The sequence below is a fragment of the Arachis duranensis genome, chromosome 3 (assembly GCF_000817695.3).
Source record: "Arachis duranensis cultivar V14167 chromosome 3, aradu.V14167.gnm2.J7QH, whole genome shotgun sequence".
In the NCBI taxonomy this organism is placed as follows: domain Eukaryota; kingdom Viridiplantae; phylum Streptophyta; class Magnoliopsida; order Fabales; family Fabaceae; genus Arachis; species Arachis duranensis.
In genome coordinates, this window is record NC_029774.3 from 25,846,504 (window position 1) to 25,855,863 (window position 9,360).

The window sequence follows — 9,360 nt, forward strand, 5'->3', positions numbered from 1 at the left end:
CATTAGACTCCCAAATTGAGGTGCAAACACCTTATTCATCAGTCGTTGATATGTGGCTCCTACATTTTTTAACCCGAAAGGCATGACCACATAGCAATAGGTTGCTCTTGGCGTGATGAAATATGTCTTTTCTTGATCCGACTTATACATCGAGATTTGATTGTATCCCGAGTATGCGTCCATGAACGACAAGTATTGATTCCCCCAAGGTGGAGTCTACTAAGTTATCAATGCTTGGAAGTGGATATGGGTCTTTGGGACACGCCTTGTTCAGGTCAGTGTAATCGACGCACATCCTCTACTTGCCGTTTTGCTTTTTGACCAGTACTACATTTGCTAGCCATGCCGGATATTTAACCTCTTTAATGAAGCCGGCTTCTAGGAGGGCTTGTACTTGTTCTTCCATCACTTTGGCCTTTTCAGGTCCGAGCTTCCGTATTCTCTGTTGAACAGGTCGCGATCCGAGATAGACCAACAGCCTATACGACATGAGCTTGGGATCTATCCCTGGCATGTTGGAAGCTTTCCAAGCGAAGAGGTCGGAATTCTCTCTTAGGAGCCTTATAAGCTTCTGCTTCAGACCTTCTTTCAGGTGGGCTCCTATGTTGGTATTTTTTCCCTCCTTTTCTCTGACATGTACTTCTCCAGTTTTTCCACCCGGTTGTGATCGCAACTCTTCTTTAGCTTGAACCCCTCCGAGCTCAACGGTGTGAACCTCCTTGCCTTTTCCTCTCGGGTTCAGGCTTTCATTGTAGCACTTCCTTGCCAATTTTTAGTCTCCCCTGATGGTTGCAATTCCCTCTGATGTTAGGAATTTCATGCAAAGGTGGGGGTGGACACCACTGCTCCAAGCTGATTTAGGGTTGTTCTGCCTATTAACGCATTGTAGGCCGAACCCATATCGACAACTATGAAGTTGATACTCAGAGTTTTGGATTTTATCCCCTTTCCAAAGGTTGTGTGCAGGGGTATGAATCATAGTGGCTTTATCCAATCCCAGCTTATCAAATACTAGTTTGAACAGGATGTCGGCCGAGCTTCCCTGGTCCACCAAGATTCTGTGTAGATGGGCATTATAAAGGATCATGGTGGTCACCACCGGATCATCATGTCCGGGAACAATGCCTTACCCATCTTCTTTAATGAAAGAGATGGTAGGGAGGTCGGGGACTTCGCCCTCGACCTGGTAGACTTCCTTCAGGTGCCTTTTGCGAGATGATTTTGTGAGATCACCTCCGTCAAACCCTCCTGAGATCATGTGTATGTGCCTTTTCGGGGTCTGCAGTAGAGGGTCTCTTCAATCCTCATCATCTCGCTTTCTCTTGCCATGATGGTCTGACCTTTCCATGAGATATCTGTCAAGTTGACCTTCTCTGGCCAGCTTTTCTACCACATTTTTTAGGTCATAACATTCATTTGTTGAGTGACCATATAGCTTATGGTACTCACAATATTCGCCACGACTTTCCTCTTTCTTGTTTTTGATGGGTCTAGGGGGAGGTAGCCTTTCTGTATGACAGATTTTCCTGTAGACATCCACTAGGAAAACTCATAGAGGAGTATATGAGTGATATCTACTGGGCCTTTCAGGGCTGACTTCCTCTTTTTTCTTGGGCTCTCTCTCTTTCTCTTTTGATGAGTGAGAGTGCCCAGGTCGCCAGCTTGGCTCTCTCAGCCTGACATTTTCTTCCATGTTGATGTGCTTCTCGGCTCTTTCCTGTACATCACTTAATGAAGTTGGGTGCCTTTTCGAGATGGAATGGGAGAAGGGACCTTCTATTTTACTCCCAGGAGACTCGGTGCGTGCTTCACTTTATCCTTCTAGATAGAGAATCGCATAAGGAACTTACGTGAGAGGGCGGCGAAGCTAGTGACCGACCTTGGGGGGAGGCTATCGAACCACTTCATCGCTGCTTTTGTCAAGGTCGTCAGAAAAGCCTTGCAGCGAGTAGCATCAAAAGCCTCAGTCAAATACATCCGACTTCTGAAATTGCTTAAGTGATGCTTTGGGTCAGTGGTTCCATTGTAGATGTCCATATCAGGGCTTTTGAAATTCCTTAGAACTTTTGCCCTCATTATGTCCTCACCAAACGGGTCTTCTCCTCCTAAGGAAGAGTCTTCTCGGTCACTGCGAGAGTTTTGACCTCGGAGAGCAGATTCTAGTCTTAAGAGCTTTTTTTCAAGCTCCTTTTGTTGGTCAATCTCGCTTCTCAAATTCCTCTCTGCCTCTTGCTGTCGTTCCAGCTATTGCTCCAGCTGCTCCAGGCGTCCCTGATGACCATAGAACAATCCCTTGAAGTTGTCTGCATGGGGGCTCTCCTTCCTTTCCTAGTTCGCGCCCCTCAGAGGAGTTTTTCTTTGGGTCTTTTACTCCTGAGGTGCCTTTTTTGTGTTGGTTAGTCACCCCTTGGTGAGTGACTATCGCTCTGTCGTTACTACCAGCGTCCTGATTCTCTTACTCAGAATCAGAGGCTGTGTTTCCATCCTCATTGAAAATTGTCTGCCATCACGGGTTGGTCTCTCGGGTCCCCGGCAACGGAGCCAATGTTGCGATGGGTAACCGGAGGTTAATGGGTTGGACTTGTGAAGTTGGCCTAAACGTCAGGGGGAGGTGATCTCCGACTTGGTTCGAGTCTGGGAGCCGCCGTCTGACTTAATTGTGTGAAGGAATGGGGGGTGGTACCTGCAAAGACACTCCGATGCCTAAATTAGCACAGGGGCAAGCAGGTTTAAGAGAGTATTGGAACTTAGAGATACCTGAGAGGTGTCAGTGTATTCATAGTGGTGAACTAATAACCACCGTTGGAGTAGTCCTACCTTTTAAGGTGGGTAACCGTCCCTTTATCTTAGGGAAGTTGAGATATAGCTTCTGGAAGTGAGTTGAGAACTTTTAGGGGCAGTTACTTATTTGAATAAGTGTTATCTGCCAGCTATCCTTTGACCCCGCCGACTTCTTTGGAGTGGAGTTTGTATTCAATCCGACCTCTTATAAGGAGGTCGGTTGGTAGCGAAGGCCAATCTTTGGATTGGACCTTTTTGGTTTACTTGGACCTGGGCCCTAGTGTTGGATCAGGGTATGAACAAAAATAATCAAATTTTATTTTATATTACTCGACAAATAATTAAATTATTATATTTAAAACTTATTAATTAACTACTTTTGTTAAAGATATTATTATATAATCTAATTTTTTTATCAAAATGTTTGTGAAATTTAAAATATTCACAATTTTTTAACAATTACTCTTTTATCTTTTTGTACTTCTTTTTCTTTTTTTCAGCACTACAATTTCAATCGATCATCAACTAATATTGACTATCCACACCGACTATTTATTATTTTCAGCAAATCTATGTTCTAAATTTTAAATTTTAAATTCTTAATTTGAACTCTAAATTTAAAATTTTAACCCTAAATTTTTTATTCTAAATTTTAAATTCTATATCTTAAATTGAATAAATATCAAAATTATGAAAATGTATAAAATATGAATAATTATTTAAATGCACAATATATTATATTTTAGATACTGAGGAGAGAATTAAAAAATAAATATATTTTGAATACTGAAATTCTGTTCTGTGACAAAACGATGCCATGACGTATTTAAGGTGCACCCGAGATACGCATAAACTCGAAACAGAATTTTAGTATCTGAGATACGTATAAAATGCGTAATGCAGGTTTTAGCATCCGAGATATGTTTCGAGACATATATAAAGCCACAACAGTCGAGATTTTCATTCATTTGAATAATTTTTAAAATTTTTTGACTTTTTAATAGTTTAAGTTCGAGTTTCTGAAATACACATGACTCCCGACAATATGTTCGCGACAAAGACATCAACGGACTAAATGCAACTTGTCATATAGCTGAAATTTTGGATTTTGAGGTTAATTTGTTTTCTCTTTTATTTTTAGTAAATAATTAATTTAGATGTTTATGCTTTATTAATTTAGTTAATGCGTTAAGTATTTTGAGTAGGGTAAATTAGAGGATCTATATTAACTTAGGTAGGTATAGTATATTTTAATATTTTTATAATTAATTTTAAGTTAAGTTAAATAAATAAAATAGCTAAATATAAGTTAATATATTAGTTAAATTAAATATATATTATTTAAATAAAATATTTGTTCGATTATATTTTTTTAACTAAAACTTATCATTAGATTGAAGTCATCTAGAATATTACCGATAAGGTTAAAATAGTATAACATGAATGATTTATTTTTTAAATTTTGTTTGATTGTCTTTTTTTTACTTAATACTGTGAATATTAGCAATGAAAATTATATTTGTATGGAATGCAATATTTTATTAACGATATATATCTACTAAGTTTACAATATTTAATAATTATTAAACATAATTAATGGTTCATACGAGATTAATATGCAAGAGTAAATGTTGCGACTATTGCAAAGGCCTCAGTTACTGTTGTCACGCCGTGTGACCTTGGGTTTTCCTCCGCCGGGCATCCTATTATCTTATATCAAGGAGGCAGCATTTGGACATATAATAGAGTTGAAGAATTTCATATTTGACAATTTCTTGATCTCTGCATTTATAGCGGTGGAAGCCTGAGACCCATAGCTTTCACCTTTCATGGACACTGGTGCACGAAATTGTGATCATCAATGGCGCCATCAACATGGTACGCTCAGTTGCAATCTCAACTCTTTATCACAATTTCGCACAACTAACCAGCAAGTGCACTGGGTCGTCCAAGTAATATACCTTACGCGAGTAAGGGTCGATCCCACGGAGATTGTTGGTATGAAGCAAGTTATGGTCATCTTGTAAATCTCAGTCAGGCGGATTCAAATGGTTATGGAGGATTAGTGATTAAAAGATAAATAAAACATAAAGTAAAGATAGAGATACTTATGTAATTCATTGGTGAGAATTTCAGACAAGTGTATGGAGATGCTTTGTCCCTTCCGTCTCTCTGCTTTCCTACTGTCTTCATCTAATCCTTCTTACTCCTTTCCATGGCAAGCTGTATGTTGGGTATCACCGTTGTCAATGGCTACGGTCCCGTCCTCTCAGTAAAAATGTTCAACGCGCTCTGTCACAGCACGGCTATTCATCTGTCGGTTCTCGATCCTATCGGAATAGAATCCAATAATTCTTTTGCGTCTGTCACTAACGCCCCACAATCGCGAGTTTGAAGCTCGTCACAGTCATTCAATCCTTGAATCCTACTCGAAATACCACTGACAAGGTTTAGACCTTCCGGATTCTCAAGAATGCCGCCATCAATTCTAGCTTATACCACGAAGATTCTGATTAAGGAATCCAAGAGATAAACATTCAAGCCTTGCATTAATACTCGAGGCACAGCAGAGCCCCACACCTTAATCTATGGTGTGTAGAAACTCCACCGTTGAAAATACATAAGTGATAATGGTGATCATTGGCTTTGGCCCCAGAGAGGGAACCAGAAGAACCAAGATGAAAATACAATAGCAAAAGATCCTATTTATAGAGAACTAGTAGCTTAGGATTTACAAAAATGAGTAAATGACATAAAAATCCACTTCCGGGCCCACTTGGTGTGTGCTTGGGCTGAGCATTGAAGCTTCTATGTGTAGAAACTTTTCTTGAAGTTAAACGCTAGCTTTTGTGCCAGTTTGGGCATTTAACTCCCACTTCTGTGCCAGTTCCGGCGTTAAACGTCGAGCAGTCTTAAGCTGATTTGGAACGCCAGTTTGGGCCATCAAATCTCGAGCAAAGTATGGACTATTATATATTGCTGGAAAGTCCAGAATGTCTACTTTCCAACGCAATTGAGAGCGCGCCAATTGGGCTTCTGTAGCTCTAGAAAATTCACTTAGAGTGCAGAGGGGTCAGAATCCAACAGCATCTGCAGTCCTTTTCAACCTCTGAATCAGATTTTTGCTCAGGTCCCTCAATTTCAGCCAGAAAATACCTGAAATCACAGAAAAATACACAAACTCATAGTAAAGTCTAGAAAAGTGAATTTTAAATAAAAAATAATTAAAATATAATAAAAACTAACTAAAACCTACCAAAAACATACTAAAAATAATGCAAAAAATCGTATAAATTATCCACTCATCACAACACCAAACTTAAATTGTTGCTTGTCCCCAAGCAACTGAAAATCAAATAGGCTAAAAAGAAGAGAATATACTATAGACTCCAAAATATCAATGAAACTTAGCTCCAATTAGATGAGCGGGACTAGTAGCTTTTTGCCTCTGAACAGTTTTGGCATCTCACTTTATCTTTTGAGGTTCAGAATGATTGGCATCTATAGGAACTCAGAATTTAGATAGTGTTATTGATTCTCCTAGTTAAGTATGTTGATTCTTGAACACAGCTACTTTATGAGTCTTGGCCGTGGCTCAAAGCACTCTGCTTTTCAGTATTACCACCGGATACATCCATGCCACAGACATATAACTGGGTGAACCTTTTCAGATTGTGACTCAGCTTTGCTAGAGTCCCCAATTAGAGGTGTCCAGGGTTCTTAAGCACACTCTTTTTGCCTTTGATCATGACTTTAACTGCTCAGTCTCAAGTTTTCACTTGACACCTTCACGCCACAAGCACATGGTTAGGGACAGCTTGGTTTAGCCGCTTAGGCCAGGATGTTATTCCTGTAGGCCCTCCTATCCACTGATACTCAAAGCCTTGGATCCTTTTTATTACCCTTGCATTTTGGTTTAAAGGGCTATTGGCTTTTTCTGCTTGCTCTTTCTTTTTCTTTCTCTTTTTTTTCCGCATATACTCTCTTTTTTCTGCAAGATTTTCACTGTTTTTTCTTGCTTCAAGAATCAATTTGATGATTTTTCAGATCCTCAGAAAGATTTCTCCTTTTCCATCATTCTTTCAAGAGCCAAAAATTTTAACATTCATGAACAACAAATTCAAAAGACATATGTACTATTCAAGCATACATTCAGAAAACAAAAAGTATTGTCACCACATCAAAATAATTAAGCTAGTTTTAAGGATGAATTCGAAATCATGTACTTTTTGTTCTTTTGTAATAAAAACATTTTTCATTTAAGAAAGGTGATGGATTCATAGGACATTCAAAACTTTAAGGCATAGACACTAAGACACTAATGATCATGTAATAAGACACAAACATAGATAAACATAAGCATAAAAATTTGAAAAACAGAAAAATAAAGAACAAGGAGATTAAAGAACGGGTCCACCTTAGTGATGGCAGCTTGTTCTTCCTCTTGAAGATCTTATGGAGTGCTTGAGCTCCTCAATGTCTCTTCCTTGCCTTTGTTGCTCCTCTCTCATGATTCTTTGATCTTCTCTACTTTCATGGAGGAGGATGGAATGTTCTTGGTGCTCCACCCTTAGTTGTCCCATGTTGGAACTCAATTCTCCTAGGGAGGTGTTGATTTGCTCCCAATAGTTTTGTGGAGGAAAGTGCATCCCTTGATGTATCTCAGGGATTTCATAATGAGGAATTTCCTCATGCTCATGTCTATGAGTGGGATCTCCTGTTTGCATTGAGCTCCTTCCACACAGATATCCATGAGGACTTGGTCTAACCTTTGATTAAAATTGACCTTTTTTTAGTTTGAAAAGGGACCTCAGGGATCACCTTCTTCTTGGCCACAACTTCATAGAAGTGGTCTTGGTGCACCCTTGAGATGAATCTCTCCATCTCCCATGACTCGGAGGTGGAAGCTTTTGCCTTCCTTTTTCTCTTTCTAGAGGTTTCTCCGGGCTTAGGTGCCATAAATGGTTATGGAAAAACAAAAAGCAACGCTTTTACCACACCAAACTTAGAAGGTTTGCTCGTCCTCGAGCAAAAGAAGAAAGAAGGGAGTAGAAGAAGAAGAAAATTGAGGAGATTGAGGGGGCTTTGTGGTTCGGCCAAGGGGGAGAAGTAGTGTTTAGGTTATGTGAAAATGAAGGAGTGAAGAAAGGTTTATCTAGGGGTGGAGAGAGGGGTAGGGTTCGGCCATTATGGGTGGGTTTGAGAGGGAAAGTGGTTTGAATTTGGATGGTGAAGTAGGTGGGGTTTTATGAAGGATGGATGTGAGTGGTGAAGAGAATGGTGGGATTTGATAGGTGAGGGGTTTTTGGGGAAGAGGTATTGAGGTGATTGGTGAGTGGGTGAAGAAGAGAGAGAGTGGTGGGGTAGGTGGGGATCCTGTGGGGTCCATAGATCCTGAGGTGTCAAGGATATCTCATTCATGCACCAAGTGGCATGCAAAAACGCTTTTTCTGCCAATCCTGGCGCTAAACGCCGGGCTGCTGCCCCTTTCTGGCGTTTAACACCAGCTTCCTGCCCATTCCTGGCGTTAAACGCCAGTCTGGTGCCCCTTTCTGGCGTTAAACACCCAGAATGGTGCCAGAATGGGCGTTAAACGCCCATTTGCTGCCCTTACTGGCGTTTAAACGCCAGCAAATTTCTTCTCCAGGGTGTGCTATTTTTCATTGTGTTTTTCATTCTATTTTTGCTTTTTCAATTGATTTTGTGACTTCACATGATCATCAACCTACAGAAAACATAAAATAACAAAAGGAAAATAGATAAATATATCATTGGGTTGCCTCCCAACAAGCGCTTCTTTAATGTCAGTAGCTTGACAGTGGGCTCTCATGGAGCCTCAGATGTTCAGAGCAATGTTGGAACCTCCCAACACCAAACTTAGAGTTTGAATGTGGGGGTTCAACACCAAACTTAGAATTTGGTTGTGGCCTTCCAACACCAAACTTAGAATTTGACTATGGGGGCTCTGTTTGACTTTGTTTTGAGAGAAGCTCTTCATGCTTCCTCTCCATGGTTACAGAGGGATATCCTTGAGCTCTAAACACAAAGGATTCTTCATTCACTTGAATGATCAATTCCCCTCTGTCAACATCAATCACAGTCTTTGCTGTGGCTAGGAAGGGTCTGCCAAAGATGATGGATTCATCCATGCACTTCCCAGTCTCTAGGACTATGAAATCAGCAGGGATGTAATGGTCTTCAATCTTTACCAGAACATCCTCTACAAGTCCATAAGCTTGTTTTCTTGAATTGTCTGCCATCTCTAGTGAGATTCTTGCAGCTTGTACCTCAAAGATCCCTAGCTTCTCCATTACAGAGAGAGGCATGAGGTTTATGCTTGACCCTAGGTCACAGAGAGCCTTCTTGAAGATCATGGTGCCTACTGTACAAGGTATTGAGAACTTCCCAGGGTCCTGTCTTTTTTTAGGTAATCTCTGCCTAGTCAAGTCATCCAGTTCTTTGGTGAGCAAAGGGGGTTCATCCTTCCAAGTCTCATTACCAAATAACTTATCATTTAGCTTCATGATTGCTCCAAGGTACTTAGCAACTTGCTCTTCAGTGACATCTTCGTCCTCTTCA